This window comes from Cricetulus griseus, chromosome 2, assembly GCF_003668045.3.
Source record: "Cricetulus griseus strain 17A/GY chromosome 2, alternate assembly CriGri-PICRH-1.0, whole genome shotgun sequence".
Lineage (NCBI taxonomy): Eukaryota > Metazoa > Chordata > Mammalia > Rodentia > Cricetidae > Cricetulus > Cricetulus griseus.
The window spans coordinates 273,284,605-273,310,050 of NC_048595.1; the positions used below are offsets into that span (position 1 = coordinate 273,284,605).

General features: G+C 36.9%; 1 pseudogene; it reads left to right on the top strand.

Annotated features, from left to right (window-relative positions):
* Positions 1 to 4,422: 4,422 nt before the first annotated feature.
* The window catches only part of LOC100772833, a 190,299-nt pseudogene continuing 169,275 nt past the window's right edge, over positions 4,423 to 25,446 (top strand).

Below are 25,446 nucleotides of genomic sequence, written 5' to 3' on the forward strand. Positions count from 1 at the left end.
TGCATCCCTGATATTTAAAGCCTTGCTACATCACTCTGATCACACCCAAGTGTGTGTAGTCAGTGTCACATGTGCCAGCCCCCAAAATATGTATGGTCAGCATTTCCCCCTACAATTCCCCTTTTAGTCTAAAAGAGGATTAAAACTTAACAGTGTAATTATCTATAATTAACAATCATAAAGGTGAAGTACAAGAAATTATAATAACCTACTAATGTCACATCTTAACTATATCTATTCCAACTAAACCTTAAAGTCATATGAAAGAGATGTCCAAGCTTGAACACCTCCTCCAAAGCCAACCTTAAACAATAGGAAACAGTGGGGAAAGGGAGCATAGTAGTCTCCAAGCTGCTTTCCACTGAACTTGGACAATGATAGTCTCATGGGGCCCTGTGGGAAGAAAATGTTAGTGTAGTGAAAGTCCTGAATGGGATATATTCAGCCCATGCCTGATGGGAGATGCTTGATTGAAGGTCCAGGTTGAAGTTCTTATCTTGATTGAAGGTCTTATGTTGATTGAAGTCAGTACCTGAAGTTCTGGCTGGAGTGTCAGTTGAAACGAAGCAAGTTGGATCCAGTGTACTTGAGGAAGTGTGGCCCATTCCAGAGCTTCCAGGGATTGCTGTCAGGCAGGTCTTCATTGGCTGCCTTTTCTACTCATCAAGAAGTTTTCTTTGTTGACTCAAACATTGATCAACTTTGATGGTATCCAAAGTTTTTCTTCTCCTGTGGAAATAAAGGCAAAACTCCTTCCCCAGTATAACACATGTCCTGGTTTCCATATAGAGGTAAGTACAACTTTGAAATATACCAGAAGATTCAGTTCTGCAGTTTTTTCCATGGTCCAGTGTCTCTCTGCAGCTGTCTGTCCTTTCTCATTGGCATTAAAGAAGTTTAGTGCTAATAATGCATTATGTAGCCTATGTTTGGGGGGTTTTGCCCCCCCAGCCTATTTATGGATCACTTCTTTTAGTGTTCTATTATATCTGTCTACCACTGCTTGTTCTGTAGGATTGTGTGGTATACCTGCTGCATGCTTTATGTTATAATATTTGAAAAACTGTTCCAATTTAGTGGAGACATATGCTGGAACATTGTCAGTTTTTATTTGTACAATTCTACCCACAATGGCCATCATCTCTAACAGGTGTGTAATAACAGAATCAGCCTTTTTGCAGCTAAGATCAGTAGCCCATTGAAACCCTGAAAATGTATCTATACTACGATGCACATATTTTACATTTCCAAATTCTGCAAAGTGAAAGACATACATGTGACAAACCTCATTTCTCTGAATGCCCTTAGGATTACAGCCTGCTGGCAATGGAGCTTGATTATAGAAGGAACAGATAGGACAGTTTCTTACTATATCCTTGGCTTGTTGCCAAGTGATGGAGAAGTCCTTTTTTCAAACCTTTACTATTTACGTGACGTTTCTTATGAAATTCTGAGGCTTCTAGAATGCTTCCTATTAAACGATCAGTCTCATCATTGCCTTGTGCTAGTGGGCCTGGCAAACCCATATGGAATTTGATATGTGATATATATAGAGGATTAATTCTGTTCTTTATTATGTTCTGTAATTATATAAACAGTGAAGTTAATTCTGTATTAGCAGGAACAAATTCTACAGTTTCAATGTGTAAAATGACTCTCTGCATTTTAAAAATCAGTAACTATATTGAGAGGCTCTGTAAAATCCATAAGTACCATAAGAATTGCATATAATTCTACCTTCTGTACAGATGTATATGGACTATGAACTACTTTACTTACCCCTCAGGATTTATATCCTGCCTTACCTGATTTGTTGGCACCAGTGTAGAAGGTAAGAGTAGTTTGTCTTACAATATGTGGAAGGATCCAGATTGTCTTTTTATGAATTTAATCCTGTCAGTTTTGGGATAATTGTTTTCAAATGTTCCCAAAAAATCAGTAAGAGCTATCAGCCAGTATTCATTGTCCTTCCATAAGGAGGAAATTTCCTCATTAGTTAAAGGCACTATAATTTCTGCTGGATCTTTACAAATCAGTTGACAAAGTCTTAATTTGCCCTTAAGAATCAAGTCAGAAATCTTTTCTATGTACATCTTGAGCCTTTTATGTGGCAGAAATATCCATCCTCCCTCTGCATCAGAATCCATGAAGGGTATTCTCTGGATGGTAAGATAATCAGAATACAGTCTAAATTAGGGTCCACATGGTCTACATGTGCATCCAGTATTCTGCTTTCCACCCATTGTAATTTTTTTTCCGCTTCATCGGATAATATTCATGGAGTGTTTAAGTACTTGTTCCCTTTAAGGGCGATTTTTAAATGCTTTAAGTCATGTCCTCCCACTCCAATTATTTTCTGTAGTTGAGAAATTTCCCCTAGCAGCTTCTGAAGACTATTAAGGGTTTGATAATGATCTCTTCTAATTTGCACCTTTTGCAGCCTGATTTTTGGAAATCTATCTTATAACCTAAATAATTAATAGAATCTCCTCTTTGTAACTTTTCTGGAGAAATCTGTAATCCCCAACAAGGTAGAACTTCCTTCACTGTTTCAAACATTCTTTCCAATATTTCTTTATTAGAATTTGATAATAAAATATCATCTATATGATGATAAAGAATAGGTTGTGGAAGTTTCTTACAAATTATTTCTAGAGATTTTTGCACAAAGTGTTGGCACAATATAGACCTTGAAGTCTTTTAATTGTATGGGTTCCCATTGATATGCCATCTGACCATGATGACCCTTCTTAGATGGTGGTTTCTCTGTCATAATTGCTGGGAACACCATTGGTGTATGCATAACAACCTTAGGAAAGTTTTCCTGATGTTTGAGTGGAGTAGGTGCATTGGATTGGGAGCAATTTGATTCTGTGTCTTCCAAAGCTTGTAGCTTGGCAACATTAGTCTCATATAGAGATTGAATTTCATGAGTCATGTTAGATTCTAAGATTTTCACAGAATCAGTAAGTTTATTTATTTTATTATTTTCATTATTTTTATTATTTGTTATTATTCAGTAAGTTTATTATTACATCTACAAGTGCTTCTAAATCTTTAATGTTCGCATCCTTAGACAGTGTCTGAATGGCATGTAAACTGCCTCCCAAATATCCAATTCTATACTCCAGCCTTTGGTCTGTGTTGGTAGATTCCTCAGACATGGAGGGAAATGGCTGTGCTAGGTTGCTATTCCTGTCTAGATTCTTAGCTATTTTTGCATTCAATCATCAGACAAGGAACAAATTTTTTGTTTCTATTTGGCCATTTGTTTTTTCTACCTCTGTTAGTAATGTATTAAGGCTATTCTCAAATTCCTTTCATAAACGTTCCATGTCTTCTATTTTAGAAATAAAAATTTCCTGGCTGGCTTTTATATCCTGCATCCAATTTGCTAATCTGTCTATTTTCCTGTGTCTCAGTCCTCTGGTTAGAGATGTCATGTGGACTATAAAGCTGATTGCTAACACAGCATATAGGTACATCTCTGGCAATTCATAAGCCTCCTCTAACACTGAATTCACATAAGTAGCAAGAATATTCCCAGTTTTCTGCTTGGTCAGATATTCTGCCATTCTGCAATTTTACCTGTACCACAGTTGCCATCCAGCTGCAGTACCTCTGTTTGACCAAAAGTTGATGGGGGTGGCCTGTTGTGATGATGTAGTGGTTGGGCAGTGGTGGCACAGTGTTTAGCTGCGGGAATTGGAGGTGAAATCCGTCTTAAGACTACCTGAAAAATATCTAATCACTTTCTGAACAGAGTTAGAATGGACAGAAGGGATTGGCTGTCGTTAATTAGCAGAAAAAGGTTTGGATAACCTAAAGGGCTATAGCCAGGTTCCGGGTACCTGCAGATGACTCACTAAGACGAGGCTCAGATAGGTGGAAATGGCAGCTACTTCATCTCTTTTGTGAGAGGTGGCACTGCTTGGCAGTGGGTTTAGAGGCCTATAGAGAAAAAGAAATTCTTCTGCCAGGGCCAAGCAGTATTTGGTGCCACACGGCTGCAGGCTGGACAATTCAAATGGTGGCTGTGAAGGCTAAAATGGACCGGGAAGAGCTTCGGGTTTCTAAAAATGGAGGAAAGCCGCAAAGGCACACGTGGCCTGGCTTGGCTCAGTCTCAAGTCACAGAAACCACGGGGTAGAAACCGTGGTTGGGCTAAACTATGGAGAGTGCGGAACATGTTTTTAGGCCTGAGTTGAATGGGCTCGGAGGTGTTGGGTGGAAACTGTACTTGGGCTGGGAGACTGAGCAGATGAATGAAACCTCCAGGCTGCCTGGGGTGCTGCAGGAGCTGGTGTTGCACAGAGGAGCAGCCGGTTGGCGGTGTGGGTTCCTGTCAGCACAAATAGTGCCAGAGAGACTCTGTGATGGTTACTGCCATGGGCAAACATGAAAGGTTACCCGGGCGCCCACATGGCAAGGGAAGAAATCCTGCCAAGTGCCACAACCCACCTGTTGTTTCAGAATCAATCCCACTTCTTACACCAGGTAAAGTGGAACTCAGTTAATGCAGATGGCAATGGATTCAGAACTAGTATGAAAAACAGATTGTTTATTAGGGAGTACACACAAGCTGGAGTCAGTCCTGTACAGCCAGGTGGGAGAGGGAAAAGAGAGCTTCCTGCATGCATCTCTGATATTTTAAGCCTTTTGACCTTACTCTGATCATGCCCAAGTGTGTATGGTCAGTGTCACATTTGCCAGCCCCCAAGTAGGCATATTCAGCATTTCTCCCTACATAAGATTATTTCATTATTGCTGGTTTTTTACAAGAGTGCTTGGTATCTTAGTTTCAATCCTCATTTTTGTGAGGCAGAAGCATGCCTAACTGAGTTCACCTCTCAAGCCCCAGAACTTAAAAATTTTTACTTCAGATATTGTTCACCTTACAGTGAGATCTTCTTAAGGGCAAGGATCATGCATTATTCTATAATACCAAATTTTACCTCAGCCACTGGATCCTTTAGTTATTCAATGAATGATTTAAGTATAGTAATTAAAAACATACATGAATAATTCTTTCAACATTCACATCTTGATTAATTAACTTGATAATTATTTCAACATTCACATGTTGATTAATTTGCTATTATTATTATTTTAGAATTCTAATCTGTATAATCATTAACATATCTACGTACTTTGGTGGTTCTAAGCTTTATTATGAAGACAACTGTAGTTCATAGTTTTGAAAACAATAGTAGTGCATTTATTTTAAGAAATAGTGACAACTTTGACAACATACAATGCTTTCTTCTCAGATTTCCATAGACAAATGACACATTTCTGATACAATATATTATTCCCCTTTAATTAAATTATTACTAAAATGAAAAAATAATAGAAATAAACAATAATAATAATAATAAACAGGAAAAGTGAAAGATTTATATTACCATGGCTAAGAAATGTAGGGATCTGATAAGTATATTATTTGAAAATAACTGTGGTATGTTACCCTTGAACAAATTGGCACAGGAGACCTGTTCCTGAACATTATGCCAGTAGCAAAGACATTGAATTCTGCAATTAATAAATGGGACCTCCTGAAACTGAGAAGCTTCTGCAAGGCAAAGGACACAGTCAGTAAGACAAAACAACCACCCACAGAATGGGAAAAGATCTTCACCAACCCCACATCTGACAGAGGACTGATTTCCAAAATATACAAGAATCTCAAGAAGCTAGCCACCAAAACCCCAAACAATGAAATTAAAAAGTGGGGTGCAGAACTAAATAGAGAATTCTCAACAGAGGAATCTGAAATGGTTGAAAGAGACTTAACAAAGTGCTCAAAGTCCTTGGCCATCAGAGAAATGCAATTCAAAACAACTCTGGGATACCACCTCACACCTGTCAGAATGGCTAAAATCAAAAATACCAATGACAATATATGCTGGAGAGGATGTGGAGAAAAAGGAACACTCCTCCATGGCTGGTGGGAGTGTGAACTTGTAAAACCACTCTGGAAATCAGTATGGCGGTTGCTTAGAAAAATGGGAATCAGTCTACTTCAAGATCCAGCCATTCCTCTCTTGGGTATATACCCAAATAATGCACATTCATACAACAAGGACATATGTTCTACCATGTTCATAGTAGCATTGTTTGTAATAGCCAGAACCTGGAAACAACCCAGATGCCCCTCAACTGAAGAATGGATGGAGAAAATTTGGTACATTTATACAATGGAGTAGTACACAGCAGAAAAAAAGCAATGGAATCTTGAAATTCACAGACAAATGGATGGAACTAGAAGAAACCATCCTGAGTGAGGTAACCCAGTCGCAAAAAGACAAACATGGTATGTACTCACTCATATATGAATTTTAGACATAGAGCAAAGGATTAGCACCCTATAATCCTCTTCACCAAAGAAACTAGGAAACATGAAGACTCTAAAGGAAAAATAAATGGACTACAGGAATAGGAAGTGGCATGAACTCCTGAACTAATTGGGAGCATGAGGGTAGGGGAGAGGGAGCTGCCACATGAGAGCAGGAGAAGAGGTGTGAAGGAGAGGAAATGGAGGAGTAGAAATATTGAGTTGGGGGAACAATAGAGGAGAGAGAGAGCTGGATGAGAGATACCATATTAGAGGGAGCCACTATAGGTCCAAGGAGAGTTCTGGCACTAGGGAGATTTCCAGAGACCTACAAGGATGGCATGATCTGACAATCCAGGCAATGGTGGAGATGATAACCTAAACTCCATTCCCCTAAAATGAGATTGATGACTACTTTTTATGCCATCCTAGAGCCTTCATCCAGAGGCTGATGGAAGTAGAGACAGACATCCACAGATATACACTGAACTGAACTCTGGAACTTAGTTGAAGAGAGGGAGGAATGAAGATCAAAAGGGTAGGTACCAGGTTGGGGAAACCCACAGGAACAGTTGGCCTGAACAATGGGGAGCGCATCGACCCCAGATGCTGTCTGGGAGGCCAGCACAGGACTGATCCAGACCCCTGAACATGGATGTCAATGAGGAGGCCTCTGTACTCCAGGAAGCCCCTGGTAGTGGATTAGTATATTTCCCAGGTGTAAGAAGGGACTTTGAGAGCCCATCCCACATGAAGGCATGCACTCTTGCCCTGAACACATGGGGAAGGGCCCAGGCCCAGCACAGGAAAATTTGGTGGACTTTGGGGAGCCCCTGTTGAGGACCCTACCCTGTCTGGGGAGTGGAGGATGGATGGGGTGAGGGGTAGGTTGGGGGTGGGGGAAGAGGGATGGGGATGAGGGGAGGGAGAGGGAGAAGGGAATGACATGTGAAACAAGTTTGTTCCTAACCTGAACTAATAAAAATAAAAAAATAAAAAAATGTGGTATGTTCGAAGACAATATATATATTACCCAATGTGGAGGAGAAACAGTAGCAAATGAAGATGAGTGTGGGGTCCATATCATTATTGTGCTGAGCCAATGGGAAAGAACCTTAAGTGTCCCCAATCAAGTAGAGGCTAACAGAAATATTACTGCATTACCTCTAAATTGAATAGTCAATATCAACCAACAAACTATAATATAGAGAGAAACATTGGACTTACTGAAAAAACAAATAAGAATTTTGTTTCTCTCGAGAGTTAATTTTGATTTCAAAACATTAAACAGTAACTTTCTCTTTAATATTATTTTGAGGCAGGGTCCCACTGTAGCTCAGGCTGCTTTTGAACTCACTATGTAGGCAAACATGACCTTTAACTTCTGATCCTCATGCATGCATTTCAGTTTTAGACTTGCAGATATATACACCAACCACTAAAGCTGGTGTGTGCTGCTCTCAGGATCTCTCTAATCCTCGACTGTATATATGCCAGATGAACACTCTATCAACTGGGTATTCTCCAGAGTTCTTACATATTTTTCCTTAAAAATATGTGTTGGTGTGTTTGAGGAATGAATAACCTCTAAATGTGTTGACAATAATTATATTTCCATACTGCCTTAGTAAATTCATCAAAGGCCTTCCCTGTAGCGAAGCTTGCTGGTGGCCTGTTGAACCTCACAAATGGCCAATAATAATAATTCAACCTTTAAGCATTGCAGTCATATGTTCTGAGTCATGAGGTGACCTTTTGGGTTTCATAGCCTCTAATTTATAATGATCTATAATTTACTCATTTATAAATTCAATTTCTAAATAAAACTTAGAAAGTAGCATTATTATTGTCACTGCTTTTACATTCACAGCCCCCTAACTTTTTGGTAGTTGTGATTCATTTAAACCATTCTGAAATAAAAACTTTTAATATTTTACTACAAATAGTTTTTTTCTCCTGTAAATATATATTATGAGATTGTACATAACTTGAAATGTCTTTTCCAAAAAAAACATTTAAAGACTGAAAGGACTGGAAATATAGTTAAAAAATTTGGGACACTTCTGTTTAAAATTTCCTGTAAATTACATTTATAGGAAAATAGTTCTCTGAATTTTAATGGAAATTTTATTTCCTAAGATGCTAATTTTCAATGCTGTAGTATGAAATGGCCAGGAACTATTTTAGTAGCAATATTATTAACTATTCAAATGGAACATTGATGCAATATTCATACTCTAAATGCCTCAAAATGCAGAAGTATGTGTAACATGTATTCTAATAGGTCTTAATAATAAAAACCCATAGACAGATATTGGGGGAAGGGAGCAGCTGACAGATCAGAGTAGCAAAGCACCCAACCTCTAGCTCTTACCTCTACTTCATACCAAAAGGGTAAAATGTCCTCAGACTGTATTCCCAGACTGCTTCAAACTGACTGCTGCTCAGAGTGCCCTGAGCTTCTGTCACCTCCTGCCTTATATTCCTCTCTCCCCGCAGCCATATCCCTTTCTGTCTCCACCTCCTTAGTGCTGGAATAAAAGGCACGTTACTCCTATTCAGGGATCACCTTGTGTGAGCTCTGTCCCCCCCACCACTGGATCAATTTTATATAGCCTTGAACTCACAGAGATCAGTCTGCTTCTGTCTCTGGAGTGCTGGGATTTAAGGTGTGTGCCACCACTGTCTGACCTCTGACTACTTGTTTGGCTATCTTTGCACTCTTGTCTTCAGGCAAGCTTTTTGTCAGACCATAAACAAAGCATCACCACAGGAGTAGCAAATATTCTTTGTATATTTTTCAAGTCCTCCCAGACTCATTGTGCTCAGTGATCCAGAGTTCACAAAATCTTTCCAGCTTCAGTTTGCAAGTAAAATATAGATCTGAGTGCACAATCCTAACATGATGTCACATGGATTTGTCTATTGTGTCTGTGTTAAGATGCTTAGCTGTGTTAGAGTTCTTCTCCATCACCTTAAATACAACACAATACAGGAAAACTACAAAAGAGACTCCATGTAACATTACTAATTTTGAAGGTTGCTATGATAGTGTTTCATCATGAAAAATTTGTGTATTGAAGATATTGCATATGCATTTTTCTGTATATTTGAAAACAGGGTCTGTAAGAGTCTGTACAGGTCTTGAAGCTATGCAGTTCTTATAGGTCTTGCCTTCATGGGATTAGCATAGGTGTAAAAGGAGAGAGCAGAGAGCACTTCCTCTCTCTCTCTCTCTCTCTCTCTCTCTCTCTCTCTCTCACACACACACACACACACACACACACACACACACACACACCCCTTCCAACCACTGGACACAAATAATTAGACTGCAGCAATCTAAACAGACAAAAGTGTATAAGGGCTGGGCCTCCAGAAATCCAGAAATACCAGATTGTGAATTTGGTTAAATAGTGGGTGGAATTGTGAGAAAATACACTCCTGTGAGTCCATGGGATCTGGAACTGCTTGGTACAGTATCTAACTTTTGCTGGAAAAGCATCAGTGTTTATTACTGAAAATGCAGAGCAGAGCTGGAACTTTATCCACAGATCCTGATCTTACCTTTATTCTGCTTTTTAATAGTGCTCTTCGAGGATATTCCACGCTCGTGTCCTTTGGTATTTTCCCCTGCACTTGATTTAGTAGTTCCTGGGTAGATTTGACAAAGTATGTCCTACAGGTAGGCGATCAGTCACTTTCTCAGTCTTGGGTGTTGGAGTAACACAGTTAGCAGTCCCCTTCCATTTTGGCTCCTCAGAAAACCCTTCTGTGTTTACTGTTTGGACACGGTGCCTGGTGATAATAGACAGGCTATGATTTTCTGTCTTTGCTCTGAACTAGAATGCAAATGAAGGATATGCTAAACACAGCTGCTGCTGTGTATAATGACATTCGGTGTGTGGATGCTGCATCCAGATTCCATTTTAAGGCAGCCATCTGTCCTTTAGCTGGCAAAATAACAGAAGATTTATACCTTAATAAAACTCCACACAGAAGTGCAACCACACTCCTTCACGTGCCCTCTATGCAGTTTCACATTCATTAGTGAATTTTCTTCAGGCTGTTCCAGGTTTTAAGACTGTTTAGGGTGAGAACCTGTTAAACCTGAACACAGGGATTTATCCTGATGTATTTTGGACTCATTATGGTTTTCAGTAAATCTTCACAGGCTGACACGAGTGCCATTAAATATAAAAGATTAGGAAACATTATTTCACTATTTTTCAAGACCCACACAGACTCATTTTTTTGGAACCTGCAGAGTTTATAAAAAACCTTTTTCCCTCCTTATTTAATTTAATATCTTGACCAACCTGTGGGTTGCTCAAGGTCACACAACCCATTAGCAAAGAAACAGGAACAGAAAATATGTTTTCTTCATGTTCCTGAACCTTTTCATCACCCCTCAGACTGACTTATTAGCTATGCGCTGGGTTATTTTGTAGTAAGATACTGATAATAAAGATAAATCTTGAACTCTTATGTGCCAGATGTTTCAGTTTGCCTTTATATAATGGTGAAATAGGTATTATTCTCTCAAAATGTGTTATACAGTATAAAAAGCTGGAAATTTTGTATGCATGTAGAACATATTTTCAGGTTTTACCCAAATACAAATAAACACACACAATTTATTTTATTTTCTGGTTGGGTCTGTGCCAATTTCTTAATATGGTTCTTAAAATTAATTTATTTAGTCTAGGCTTTTCCATATTAAAAATATCATTCACTCAGGATCTCCATTGGTTTTAAAATTAATTTTATTATTTCTTTAATTTTAAGACCCCTCTTCTTTATTTTCCAACATTTTTATTTGAATTAAAAACAAGATTTGTTTTTTTCGAGACAGGGTTTCTCTGTGTAGCTTTGGAGCCTATCCTGGCACTTGCCCTGGAGACCAGACTGGCCTCGAACTCACAGAGATCTGCCTGCCTCTGCCTCCTGAGTGCTGGAATTAAAGTCGTGCTCCACCAACGCCCAGCAACAAGATTGTTTTACGTGCCAATCCCAGTTTTCACTACCTCACTGCCTCCCCTACCACCCCCCTCAACTAAAACCCTACCTATCACATATTGTTTCTGATCTCCAGGGAGGGTGAGAACTTCCATGGGGGTCATCAGAGTCTATTATATCCTTTGGGATAGGGCCTAGGCCCACCCCTGTGTAAGACTCCACTTCTTGATTGCCCTATTAAGAGACAAGAATATTTGACTTTTAGAATGTGGGTAAACTGTATGTTTGACTTTCAGAACTTTAAAGTGTGAGGATACACAACTATTATATAGGAGATAACTTAGAGTGTCATTCAGAAAATATGCAGTCATGGAGAATTCACCATGTTATCAACATTATAAAGTGTACTGAGATTATAGAAAAAATGGTTTACAAACATTGCTTTGTGGAATGTGTATTCTAGAATCTTCTTTTTCCATGTAGACATTTCTGTTTTGCTGTCTTTTGGGAGGTTGAATTGCTATTCTACAACATTATGAATTGCGGTTTGGAGTATTTGTAAATATCTACCTCTTACATTCAAATTGTGACCTGCATAACACCAGCCTCAGAACCATTTTATTATAGATGTCAAAAATCACACAGTGCAAAATATATCTAATGAATAAGACTCTCTTCTTAAATTGCAATCACTGTAGTTATTAAAGAGCTATGTGCTTGTGTCCAGTTGAAAATGGTTAATCTTGTGTATCAACCTGATGATATGTAGCTACAAAACAACCTCTGAGTATGTCTGTGAGGGAGTTTCTACACGGACTTAAGTGAAGTGGGAAGTCACACCTTTAACATGGGCAGCACCATCCCATGGCCTGCAGTGCAGCATGGAATAACTTAGAGAAAGCAGATTAAGTGCCATCATCTATCTTTTCAATGTCTTGGCAGTGAACATAGGTGTCTTGTGATCTTGCCATGATGTCTTATCCACTGTGATGAACTAGAGGCCTCAAACTGTGAACCAAAAAATGAGGGAGCAAATGAGCTTTATTATCTCTGTGTTAGTTTTTTGTTGCCCTGAAAAACAACCCAGAAGAATAAGTTAAAGGAGGAAGGATTGATTATTTTTGGCTAAGATTTTCAGACAATGGTTGGTTGGATACATTGTATCTGGGCTTTGGTAAACTTTAACACACAGCAGAGGGATGTGCTGGCCTAAAATCCTTCACTTTAGGAAGTCCAGGTAACAGAGACAGTGGCAGGAGGCATTGAACATCTTCCCAAGCACACATTGCCCTCCTTCCTTCATGTATTTTCAAGGCCCTATTTCCCATTGCTTGTTGTTATTATTGGCTCCAGATTTTCACTCCATGAATCTTCTCAATACAAGCACATTTAAGGTTTAAATAATACCAGTCTTCTAGGTTATGTTTGCCATATGGAAGTATTAAAAGTGTTACTTTGAAAACATTAAATAAAAAATTCTTTTACCTAAGACAAGTTTTCTTCTCAGTGGTCTTGAAATCTCCAAGGTCATTGCTATTTCCTGGTGGGAAATAGTAAATGTTGTTGGAGGCTGTGGGAATATACAGCAGGTAACAACTAATGTTCAGATGTCAACCCACCAGAGGAATGATTCTCTGATACAGGAGAATCTTATCTGGGTAAGGTCTGTAGGACCACTGACTCTCAAAATTGTTGCTCCTGACTATAGTGTCACAAGTGCAAAAGTGACTACAGTATCTCCCCAATACGTACCTTATAGTGTGTAGTCTCATGTGATTCATATATTATCATGATTGCATCTTAATTTGTGGGTACATATATCTGTGATGATGAGGAAAATTACTTTTCTTTAAACTGTATAATTCTGTAATATAGAAAATATACTAGAATATGTTTCATAACCTAGCTCTATTGTCGCACAAGGACTGTAAGACACTAAAAAGCCTGCTTTTTTTCCTTTGAACCAAACTACACACAATTAGCTCATCTTTTGAACCTTAGATCAAATTCAAACTAGACTGACTATTTTTGATTATAAGTTAAACACTTTGCAGATATATACAAGGTCAGAATTGCAGATGTCTAGCCAAGGTCATTAACACAAAGCAACCTAAAAAGTCATGCCAATACTTTGCTCACCAAGTATGGCTGACAAAGACCTATGTCTTGCAGCATGTCTCATCAGAAACTGTGCCCCTGACCTCTGCTCACAGTCTTACATTGGAAATCTTGCTAAGAAGTTATTATAAGCCAGGCATGGTGGTACACACCTTTAATCCCAGCACTCAGTAGGCAAAAGCAGGAGTGTCACTGTAAGTTTGAGGTCAGCCTGGTCTACAGAGCACATTCAAGGACAGTCAGAGCAACATAGAGAAACACTATCTTGAATTCGCACCTCACAGAATATTAAGATGAAGTTATTGACACTTGGTAGCTCTTGGGAGAGGGGTAGTCAGTTTTCCCTAAGGGTATGGTTCCTAGTTTGTTGACTACACCCCAGTGAAGGACACACATCCAAGAGAAAGTACATGGGCAACATAACCAACATTTGGTGGGATTACAAAAACACAAAATTGGATCTGTGGAAAAGGGAGAGAATTGAATCAGGAACAGTAGGGAAGAAGTTAATATAATAAAAACACACTGTATGAAATTATCAAAATCCTACCAAAATGAAAAAAATGTATTTTAAAATTATTTTTGTTTAAATTTAAAGTTCAAACTGTATAATTTATTGTAATGAAGAAAATAAACTCCATTTCCTTAAAATATTCATGAGTTATGGATTCCATACTATAATAAATGTTGCCAAAAGTTAAATTTTCCTTAACTTGGAAAATGTAGATGCATAATATGTGTATCTCTGTCTACTTGTATTTCTTTATTTTTTAAAACCTGAACATTTTCCAACACATACACGTAAATAACAGAAATTGACATATAACCCAGAAAATATATTCATGTTTTGCCTTATCTTTCACTCTCTTCAACCCAAGCACATAAAAACTGCTCATTCTTTCAGTAGCAGTTTTACATAGCTCTATTTTTAGTACAGACAGCTTCATCTTTCTTTCCACAATACAGAGGAACTTAACATTTTTGGGAAAATACAGTTCATTAATTCTGCTTAATATCAAAGACTCACGCTGACAACTGGGAACTGAGAAAGGAAGGAAATATTTTTTCTTCAAAAAATGAAAAAGAAGATTGGTGTTTTATTTACTCAAATATAGTTCTATTTAAAGGATGAAAATTTGATGAGTGAAGACACTGATTTATGATTGGAATTAAGACTGCACCATAGAAGAGGACTCATGATTAAAACCATAACATGGTCAAATGCTCATGGGTGGGGGAGGGGGTGTGACTCTAGTGTGAAACCTATACTGTTGTTTTGCTGAATGGACATTTTTAGAAACTGACTTCTCAATATTTAGATACATATCCATAGACTACTGATGCGTTGAGATTTAGTTAGGGAAGCTTCTCTTTGCTGTAGGTAATGTGAATGTTGAATCTCAAACTAGTCAAAGTGCTGAGAGTATATATCACTTATGTGCTCAGTCCCAAATGGGCCATCTATATCACTTCCTCCAAGGCTCAGGAAACATCACAGATGAGTAAATTGAAAGAGTCTAAGAGCCAAAGGATAAGGAGGAATGCTCTACAAAGCTTTCTTCTAGACATTGCATGGTATTTGCATCCAAAAACATATTGGAGCTACTGATATCTGCACAAGATTTGTACTAAAAATGTAAAATCATAGATGAGAGGGTGTCATATTGTACCATTTCTGCTTGAGGGACAACTTGCACTTAAGACTAACTGGGGGTGGGGGGTGGTTATTTTATCCAGGGTTTTTTCTTTTGTTAAGTTGTTCTTCCACTAAGCAACCTTCACCTTGTTCAAACTACCAATCCTAATTAGACCCCATGAGTGTGCTCTCTCTCTCTCTCTCTCTCTCTCTCTCTCTCTCTCTCTGTCTCTCTCTCTCTCTCACACCTCACACACACACACACACAACACACACACACACACACACACACACACACACACACACACACACACACACACACACACACACACACACACGAATAAACAAAGCAGATGCTTTCAGAGGAAGAACTGGTTAACCAGGAATGAAGGCAGGTCTAAGGAATGTTAGATGGGGTAAATATGGTTAAAATACATTATATACTAGTGAAATTATCAAGGAACTTGTTTTTAAAGTTTTGAAAGTGAATAACTGAAAATGGCTACTTCTTTCAATTCATTTTGTTACTTTTGTTTTTCTCCCATGCTTAGTTTGCTTATTACAATGAGTTTTATCAAAATCTAAATAAAAAAGATTGAATAAAATATATGTGACATATCCAGAAAGATTCTGCTGCCACTTCTAAATTTCCTGTCATTACATAAATTAGACAGGTATGCTGAAAAATATTTATTCTCCAATAGTACATGTAACATTTTTTAATAGTACAGTAAGTGGAAACTCTTAAGTACAAGCTGATTTGAAACATATTTTATTTTATTTTTACTTTTCTACATTTTTTATTTGAATTAGAAATAAGATTGTTTTACATGACAATCCAAGTTCCCTCTTCCTCCACTCCTCCCCTATCACCCCCCAACTAAAATCCTACCTATTACATGTCCTTTCTGCTCCCAAGGGAGGGTGAGGCCTTCCATATGGGGTCATCAGAGTATATCAAAACCTTTGGGATGGGGCCTAGGCCCACCCCCATGTGTCTTGGCTCAGCATGTATCCCTCTATGTGGGCTAGGTTCCCAAAGTCCACACCTAAGCTAGGGATAAGTACTGAACTGCTACAGGAGGTCCCATAGATTTCTGAGGTCTCCTTGTTTCTGAGGTTCCTGGGGTCTGGATCAGTTCCACACTGGTGTCCCAGCTATCAGTCTGGGGACCAAGAGCTCTACTTTGTTTAGGTCAGCTGTTTCTGTGAGTTTCACCAGCCTGGTCTGGACCCCTTTGCTCATCACTCATTCTTCTCTGCAACTGGATTCCAGTTCAGTTCAGTGATTAGTTGTGGGTGTCTGCTTCTACTTTCACCAGCTGCTGGATGAAGGCTATAGTTTGACATATAAGATAGTCATCAATCTCATTATCAGAGGAGGGCATTTAAGGTAGTCTCTCCTCTGTTGCTTAGATTGTTAGCTTGTGTCATCTTTGTAGATCTCCAGACCTTTCCCTAGTGTCTGATTTCTCTGTAAACCTAAAATGTCTCCCTCTGTTATGGTATCTCCTTTCTTGTTTTCTTCTATTCTTCCCCCACTCAACCTTTTTGCTCCCTCATGTCCTCCTCACTCCTCCTCTCCTTCCTTTCTCATTCTCCTAGCTCCCTCCAACCTCCTCCCTTGCTCCCAATTTGCTCAGGAGATCTTGTCCCTTTCCCCTTCTCCAGGTGACCATGTATGTCTCTCTTATGGTCCTCCTTGTTTACTAGCTTTTCTGGCAGTGTGGATTGTAGGCTGGTAATCCTTTACTCTATGTCTAAAATCCACATATGAGTGATTACATACCACGTTTGTCTTTTGTGATTGGGTTACCTTACTCAGAATGGTTTCTTCTAGTTCTATCCATTTTCTGGCAAACTTCAAGATTCCATTGTTTTTTTCTGTTGAGTAGTATTCCATTTTGTAAATGTACCATGTTTTCTCTATCCATTTGGACTTAAGTTTTGTGCATTGCCATGGACATGGATCTATCTGCAGTCTTCTACATTCCAGCATCCAGGTATGCCAGCACCATTTGTTGAAGATGCTTTCTTTATTCCATCATATAAATTTAGCTTCTTTGTCAAAATTCAAGTGTTTATAGGTGTGTGGGCTAATATTGCTGTTTTCAACTCTATTCCATTGGTCTACCTATCTATTACCGTAGTTATTTGTAAGCTGTTAGTACAGGGAAGGCAAGACATTATGGTCTCATATGCAATGAACAATGCTGTCTCTGTTACATTTTCAATTTTTTAAAATATGTTTCCAATTCTGCTCAAGGAAACATATTTTAAAAAATTGAAAATGTGACAGAGACAGCATTGTTCATTCCATATGAGACCATAATGTCTTGCCTTCCCTGTACTAACAGCTTACAAATAACTGTGGTAACAATAATTGAATCTAAGAAACATGCAATGATATTAATTAAACTACAGCCATTATTCAGAAGGTTCTATTTTCTTGCTTAAACATTTTCCAAATTAGTTTTTCCTTATCAAGTCTAAGACATCACATTAAATTTCCTGGCAAGTATGACTTATCCTTTCTAATCTGTGACAGTTTTCTTCTTTGCTTTTTATCATTTTTTTTTCAGAATGCCATATTTGTTAAATTAAATACACTTTAATTTGGTAGATTTGACTAATGCAGTCTCATAGCAGTTTGAGAATTAGGGTTTGTAAGAAGCATACTTGAGAGGTGAGAGCAAATGTGATATTATCTATTCTGCTTTTTATATAATACTTTTTATATATAGATTACAGTATTTTGTTCTTAGGGTTAGTAGCATTGTATGCTTTCCTTTAACTCTTCTTCTGTATTTTAAAAACTTATTATATTTTTAGTCCTGTGTATTGTCTATAAGGGTGCATATGCATGCTTGCAGATGTCAGAGGATGGTACTTGATGTCCTGGAGCTTGTGTCACAAGGAGTTGTAGATGCTGGGAAAGAACTTCTAATGATATACTTCTATTCTCAGCATATTGATCAGCACATTGATTAACCTTCATCAAAGAAGCTTCTACTTGCAGTAGATGGCAATTAACACACAGGCAGATGAGAAGAATATGTGGAGAAAGTAAGAGATTTTGGAGCACTATACCCTAAATGTGAGATTGTTATCTAACTCTTCCGTCACGGTTCAGAGATCTATAGGAATGAGGAGAAAATTAGAAGAACCAAAATGACAGATGGCCTAAAGAAAATGGCGTCATTCAGATGCCATCGTGTCTGATACCTGTATAAACTTACAGAGACTGTGACAGATGCACAAATCCCGCATACATGCAAACCATACAAAAATCCCACCATTATCGAAGAAGATATTTGCAAGTGATGCCTGCTGGAAAATGAAAATCAGTTTTCTTCACAGTTTCACTGATTATAACAATCATTCACCAGTGAATACTGCATGCCAAGGAGTAGTTGGCCAACATGAAAGAGACATTCATGATTGTCTGTCTGTCTATCTATCTATTCATTCATTTATTATTTTTTTGAGTACTGGGAATTGAAATCTTCGACCTATACAAGACCAATAAGTGCTGTTAACCACTCAGCAATAACTCCAGCTCAGGGTTTTATTTATTTTTAAGCTGCTTTGTGTACTGCGATTTTTGGATCTATAATTTGATATCTGAATTTTTAAAATTAATTGACAGTAGAAAATTTTCAACCATTTCCAATTTGTTTGCCCTTTCTAGATTCTACTAAGCGTATGTATGTATGCATGTATACACACACACACACACACACACACACACACACAATATTGTCATACTGCTCTTACTCTTCAATTCCCCTATATTCCCAGTCCTTCCCATTCTCGTTTATTTGGAGTTATCTTTAATAATTTATGTTCAAGTTCAACGAATCCTCTCTGAGGTGTACAGAATCTACTAACAAGCTTTAATGCCAGTGATTTACTTCTTTTGATTTTCAGAATTTTCATTTAGTTTTTATTATACTATAATATTTTATAAATAATCCATTCAACATTTCATATATTGTATCTCGCCATTAGAGCCTGTAACAAAGAAATTGTGGTGCTGCTATACAGTGAAAGTTTTGTAAGATATTACAAGAGACAGCCCTTACAGATAGGGTATTCTAAGAAATGTAGCTTTAACATATTTCCCCTTTTTAAGTTTAGTTCTTAATTGTGGTAATTAGTGCTATGAAATGGATATTTAGTTGTAGCCCAAATGTTTTTGATGGATACAAGTGATGAGAAAATAATTGAACTAATCTTTATTTAGATGTCACAAAGCTTAAATCTCTACATATAAACAACATGTTGTTCAAAATAGAACAATGAAAGAACAGGAGTGGAAACAACTTTATTTTCAATCCCACTATTAATGCATTGTAGTTTTGCTTTTTTCCCCAAGAAATTATTTTTGTTTATTAGTTAAAATTAGAAACAAACCTGCTTCACATGTCAATCCTTTCTCCCTCTCCCTTCCCTCCTCCCCCCACCAGCCTCCCACCCCATCCCCTTTCTGGTCCCGAGGGAGGGTAAGATCCCCCCCCCCCATGGAGGATCCCCAAAGTCTGTCGTATCATCCTGGGCAGGGCCTAGGCCCTCCCCCAGGTGTCCAGGCTGAGAGAGCATCCCTCCACATGGAATCGGCTCCCAAATTCCTTTATTATGCTAGGGATAAATACAGATCTACCACCAGAGCCCCCATAGATTGCAGAGGCCCCCTCATGGACATCCATGTTCAGGGGTCTGCATTAGTCCCATATTGGCCTCCCAGACATCAGTCTGTGGTCCATGAGCTCCCCCTTGTTCAGGTCAGCTGATTCTGTGGGTTTCACCAGAGACCTCTTTGCTTTTCACTCCTCCCTCTATGCTACTGACTTCCAGAGTTCAGTTCAGTATTTAGCTGTGGGTGTCTGTCTCTGATTCTATCAGCCACTGGATGAAGGCTCTAGGATGGCATATAAGGTAGTCACCAGTCTCATTATACGGGAAGAGCATTTAGGGTAGCCTCTCCACTATTTCTTATATTGTCAGTTGGTGTCATCCTTGTAGATTTCTGGAAATCTCCTTAGTGCCAGTTCTCTCCTCTAACCTATAGTGGCTCCCTCAGTTATGGTATCTCTCACCCGGCTCTCCTCTATTCTTCTCCCTGACTCAACCTTTCTGCTCCCCCATTTCCTCCTCTCCAGTCCTCTTCTCCCCCCTCATTCTCCCAGCTCCCTCTCCCCTACCCTCATGCTCCCAATTAGCTCAGGAGATCCTTTCTCCTTCCCCTTCTTGGGGTCCATGTATTCTTCTCTTAGAGTCATCTTGTTGCCTAGTTCCTTTGATGATGTGGCTTGTAGGCTGGATTTTTTTTAGAATTAATATTATATTATGTTTTTTAAAAAGCATTCAACATTTTAGAATGATTGGCAAGTATGGCAATTCAAATGAAAATACTGTACAGTTCAGAGACTGCTCCTTTAAAATGTGCTTAAAACAATAGGTCTGGGCTAAATTTTGTTCAAAATGAAGTTTGCTTTCAATTTCATTACTTTCCTGATGCACTGAAATAATACAACTACGGTCAACACTGTCATCCTCACATTCCCCATCTTCTTCATTATCTCTGGCATGATCTCACTTATACTATCATCATCATTAATATTCTCCTCATCACCATCATGCTCATCCTCACCATCACAATCTGAAATAATAATAGCATATTTTAAAAAACTGTAATTACAGGAAATAAAGTTCTAAAAAATAAACATTATTTGGTAGATTTGTAAGACGCTCAAAGTGAAGAGTATTTGGAGTATGAATTGCTACATTTTTCCTATTGCATCAATTAGAAAGATTTTCCATGTGATATTATCATAATATGATTTCATAGTACCATAATGTCTATCAATACAGTGCCACTATTAATATATTTCACTATTAAAATCATGACACTATTAACATAGTGACTTCATAGTATTATTCTCTACATGTGAAGTCGCTTCACATTAGGTTGGAATGACATAATTTATTTGAGACATAGTAGAAAGCTCACATTTTTATATCATGTAGACAAAACAGTCTCTCTGAACACAAACATATGTGGTGACAGTTGTAGTATTAACAAAACAAGTAATTAGGCCGAAGCCTTTACTTAGTGGATATTTTTGACAAAAATTATAATTCAGATTTATATATATAATTTTTAGATTATAATTACATTATTTCTTCATTATTTTTCTCCCTTTAAACTTTTCTATATACTCTTTGTCTCTTTAAAATTCATGACTAATTTTAAAATTAGTTGTTCATATATATATGTATATGGATATACATATATTTTTTTACATATATTACTAAAACATTTATACAACCATATCACTCTCTATAGCACTATTTATGTTTTATTATGAATATGATATTTTAAAGTCATTGTGAAAACTATTTAATTGAATTTTATTCCATTTTATTGTCTATAAGTTTCTTAATATGAAAATGAATTAATAAATTCAGGAGTAGTAGTACTTATCTTCAATACCAGCCCTAAGTAGTTAGAGGCTGGTTAATCTCTGTGAGTTGAGGATAGCATGTTCTACATAGTGAATTCATGTATGAGGTTAGCTGCATAATGAGACACAGTCTTGATTTTATGAAAAGAAAGAAGAAAATTAATTGGCAAAGCAAATTTTAATATGATTCTGAACAGCTAAGAGTAAATGTCTTTGATAAGTAATTGTTATGTCCAGGGTATTTGGGGCAAAAATATAATAGAATCAATAGCTAAATTTGAAACATTAGCATAAGATGCTAGAGAATTCCATTGGCTATATGTTAGAGAAACAGTGTCACACAATAATCTTCTTTTAGAACACTGTCTCAAGCAACAGTGATACTTATGATCAGCATTTGTCAAATTATAATTTTAGAAAAAAAGATCAAATTTGTCTCTAAATATAGAGTAAAATGGTGCCCTCAGCCATGATTCATCTATAGAAGACCATGGTGCTGGTATTCCTGATTTAATCCTTTGGACATTGGCCATTTGAATTGAATGTAGGGAGAGAGTGGTACTATTCTCAACCAACATGGGACACAACAGTCTTTGAAACATTGTTTGTTGTACTGGGGAGACAGGGATGATCAAGACAGATGAAACTTGTGTTCATAGAGACTTTATCTCAATGTACCTTCTTTCCCCCAAAATTAGTATAGATTTCCAGATAATTTTACTAACAGCATAAAGTGGTCAACCAGTTTTATGAGTTTCATACAACAAAACAAAACTTTTGTTTTACATGTGAAATCTGTTATTCTTTATTTTATAGAAAGCTGATATGATAGGGCATACTGTTTTAATGACATTAGATAAAGAAAAATGAACTATACATGGCTAATCAGTTATTACACTACTACAATTTCAAAAATTGTATATGACAAAATAAGTTTGCCTAAAATGTACTTTTATAATTTTAATATATTATCAATGGCATATAGATATATAAATCTAGACACATGTTACATATATATATATATATATATATATATATATATATATATATTATATGTCTAAAAATTAAATGACATAACAGATCTACCTTTTGGACTTTGTTCTTTTATTTTAATGAAGTCATTTATTTCCTTACTTATTTTACATCCCTGCTGAAATTTCCCCTTCCACTGTTCCTCCAAGTCCCTCCTCCCCATCTCCCTTCTGGTACCATCCCCCAATCCACTCTTCTTCCCTTTCTGCTTGGGGAAGGACAGGTCTCCCATGAATGTCAACAAAACATGGCAACTGAAGTTGTAGTAAAAGTAAGCACATCCACTTGTATTAAGGCTGTTATGAGGAGTAGTGTCCCAAAGGCCTATAAAGGGGCTGGAGAGATGGTTCAGCTGTTAAAGGCTAGGCTCACAACCAAAAGTATAAAAATATAACAGGTAATCCTTACTTCCAGTGTAAGGATAGAAGACCATGAAAATATTCTGTAGTCCATGGTTACACTTAATCTTACAAGAAGAGTAGGATCCATTCACTTTCCAACAGTTTTCTTGTAAGACATAACATCTTCATTTTATACCTAAGTGGTTATCAAGAGTCCATTTTATAGTTTCACAATAAAGGGCAAAAGAACTGAATATAAAAGCACCCTCATTTTTCAATATTTATTTTCTGCTGTTTTGAATTTAGCTTAAAAAATAGCAGGTTTCCTTAAGGCATTGCCATGCATTTTTAGTTTTGGTTGAACCATGTCCTTATTCTGCCTTCTCATCCATCACTCTGCATTTCCCTTCTTATACCACTGTGTCCCCAATAATTCTCCTTTCATATTTATATAACCCTGCAACATTAGTGAAAAATCTCTGAATTAGATGATATCATGTATCATGCAGACTTCGTAGGTATCCACAAACATCCCACCCAACCACTACAGAACTACACAGGGCTTTCTCCAAGTTTATATTAAGACATAAAGGAAGTCTTAATCAATATAAGGAAATTGAAGCAATTATAGTTATTTTGTATGATGACAATGAAATATGCAACAAGATAATATACAGAATACTCACAGACTCACAAAAGATTTAGCAACACACTATGAAATGATAGTTGGGACAATGAAGAAAATAAGAAAAGATATTTAAATGTCACTAGAATAGAATGGGAAATTAAAGAAATAAAAATACAATATTGACAAATATATGGAACACAATGATCCAGTTGCAGAAGTTTTAATCCAAGTTCCTAGAATCATCCCTTTAACCCTTCTAACATTAAAATCCAATAGTGTCTCTTTTGTAGCCTTTATAAAGATGTGGATGTATGTTGTTATTACTGTGAACCCCAGTAAATTCCTAATACATGGATACTGAAAAAAGAATTAAATGAAATCTCAAATAACAATACATCTTAGGATATATAAATATTTTCTGTGAATATCCAAAAACAATATTCTGTATGAGCTTTCACAGATCTGTATGCTGTCCTCTTGTTATTGTGGCTCTTGAGTGGCCATTTTGTACTTGACCTCCACATGTTTAGAGATGGTCACTATGAACAAGTACAATTGCTTTAGGATGGCAAATAACACTGAAATAACTTAGACTTAGTCAAAAGGATATTGTGGTTATCTCAGGATTTAGGTTTAAATACAATTCTGCTTATGCCTTCAAGAAATATTTTTTTTCAAATCAAGATATTAGACTAAATGGTCTCTGTAAGCCCATATGAATATTATATTTATCACTTGAAAATCAGTTTCCCATCACTGAAAACCATAATTAGTTGTGTATATTCCAATAAAAAATAAATCACTGGAAGAGAACATATTTAAAAAAATCTTTTGATTGTAAATGTATGGCATTAATAAAGAATAAAATACAATTTAAAATAATCTGTTACCACCAGATAGAGGAAATGAAAGTGCCATTGATTCTCCTCACCCTCTGATATTAAATTAATATTATTTAGTTTCTTTATCCATGATGTTTAAACATTTCTTATTCAATCTTACAGTTTGTTTTCTGTCTTCACATCTATTGAACATTTACTAATGAGGGTAATCTGAGCTATTCTGTTAGAGGTCAGAATATGACTGCTGGGCAACTTAGTCTAGACTGAATCAGAAGAGCCCCTGCATGCAATAAGTGAAATGTCACAATAGTAAAATTTCTTAATTTGTCATTACATCATGAGAAGAGAAGTTAGCTATGGCAACAGAAACATTTTCCAATTACTCAGCAAAGAAAATAGTTTCAAAAGAGGCAGTATGAAGAGCATATAACCAAACATTCACACACTAGTTCTCTTTAGATCCCAAAGGGTATTTAAAAATATATTAACTCAAAGACAGAGTCTGACAATACAGAATTATGAATTAGTCCAGCCTCATTGGAAAACATTCGTCTATTAATAATAAAGCATAATCAAACCAGTGTTCTTACTATGTACAGTTCTACAGATAAAAGTATAACAATATTAATGACAAAATTGAAAATACCCTTAAAGAAGAGAGACACCAACTGAAACACACACACCTCTAGGATGGTTCAATAGACCAGGATATAATCTTAGTGTATAATATTAAACAGCAATAAGATAAATAAACAGCAAGTGCAAGTGTTAACCTATGAATGAAAAAATATTTTGAGATTAATGTGTTCCAGAGGAAATTACAAAGTATGAGATTACTTAAAGTTGAAAATGAAAAATAGCAAATAGTATTACTTAGGAATGAATACTTTGGGGAAGAAATTTCAGAGAGAAGGAGTAAATTAAATTCACACCCAGAAACTGACCATATCCAGTGTGAAGAAGAGACTTGTAGCTCAAAGCAATCCCATGGGTTTGATATTTAAAATTTCTCCAATGAACAAAAAGAAAACATGCCTTCCATTTGTCATAACTCTCTAAAATACATGGATAATATTTTCTTTGACATAT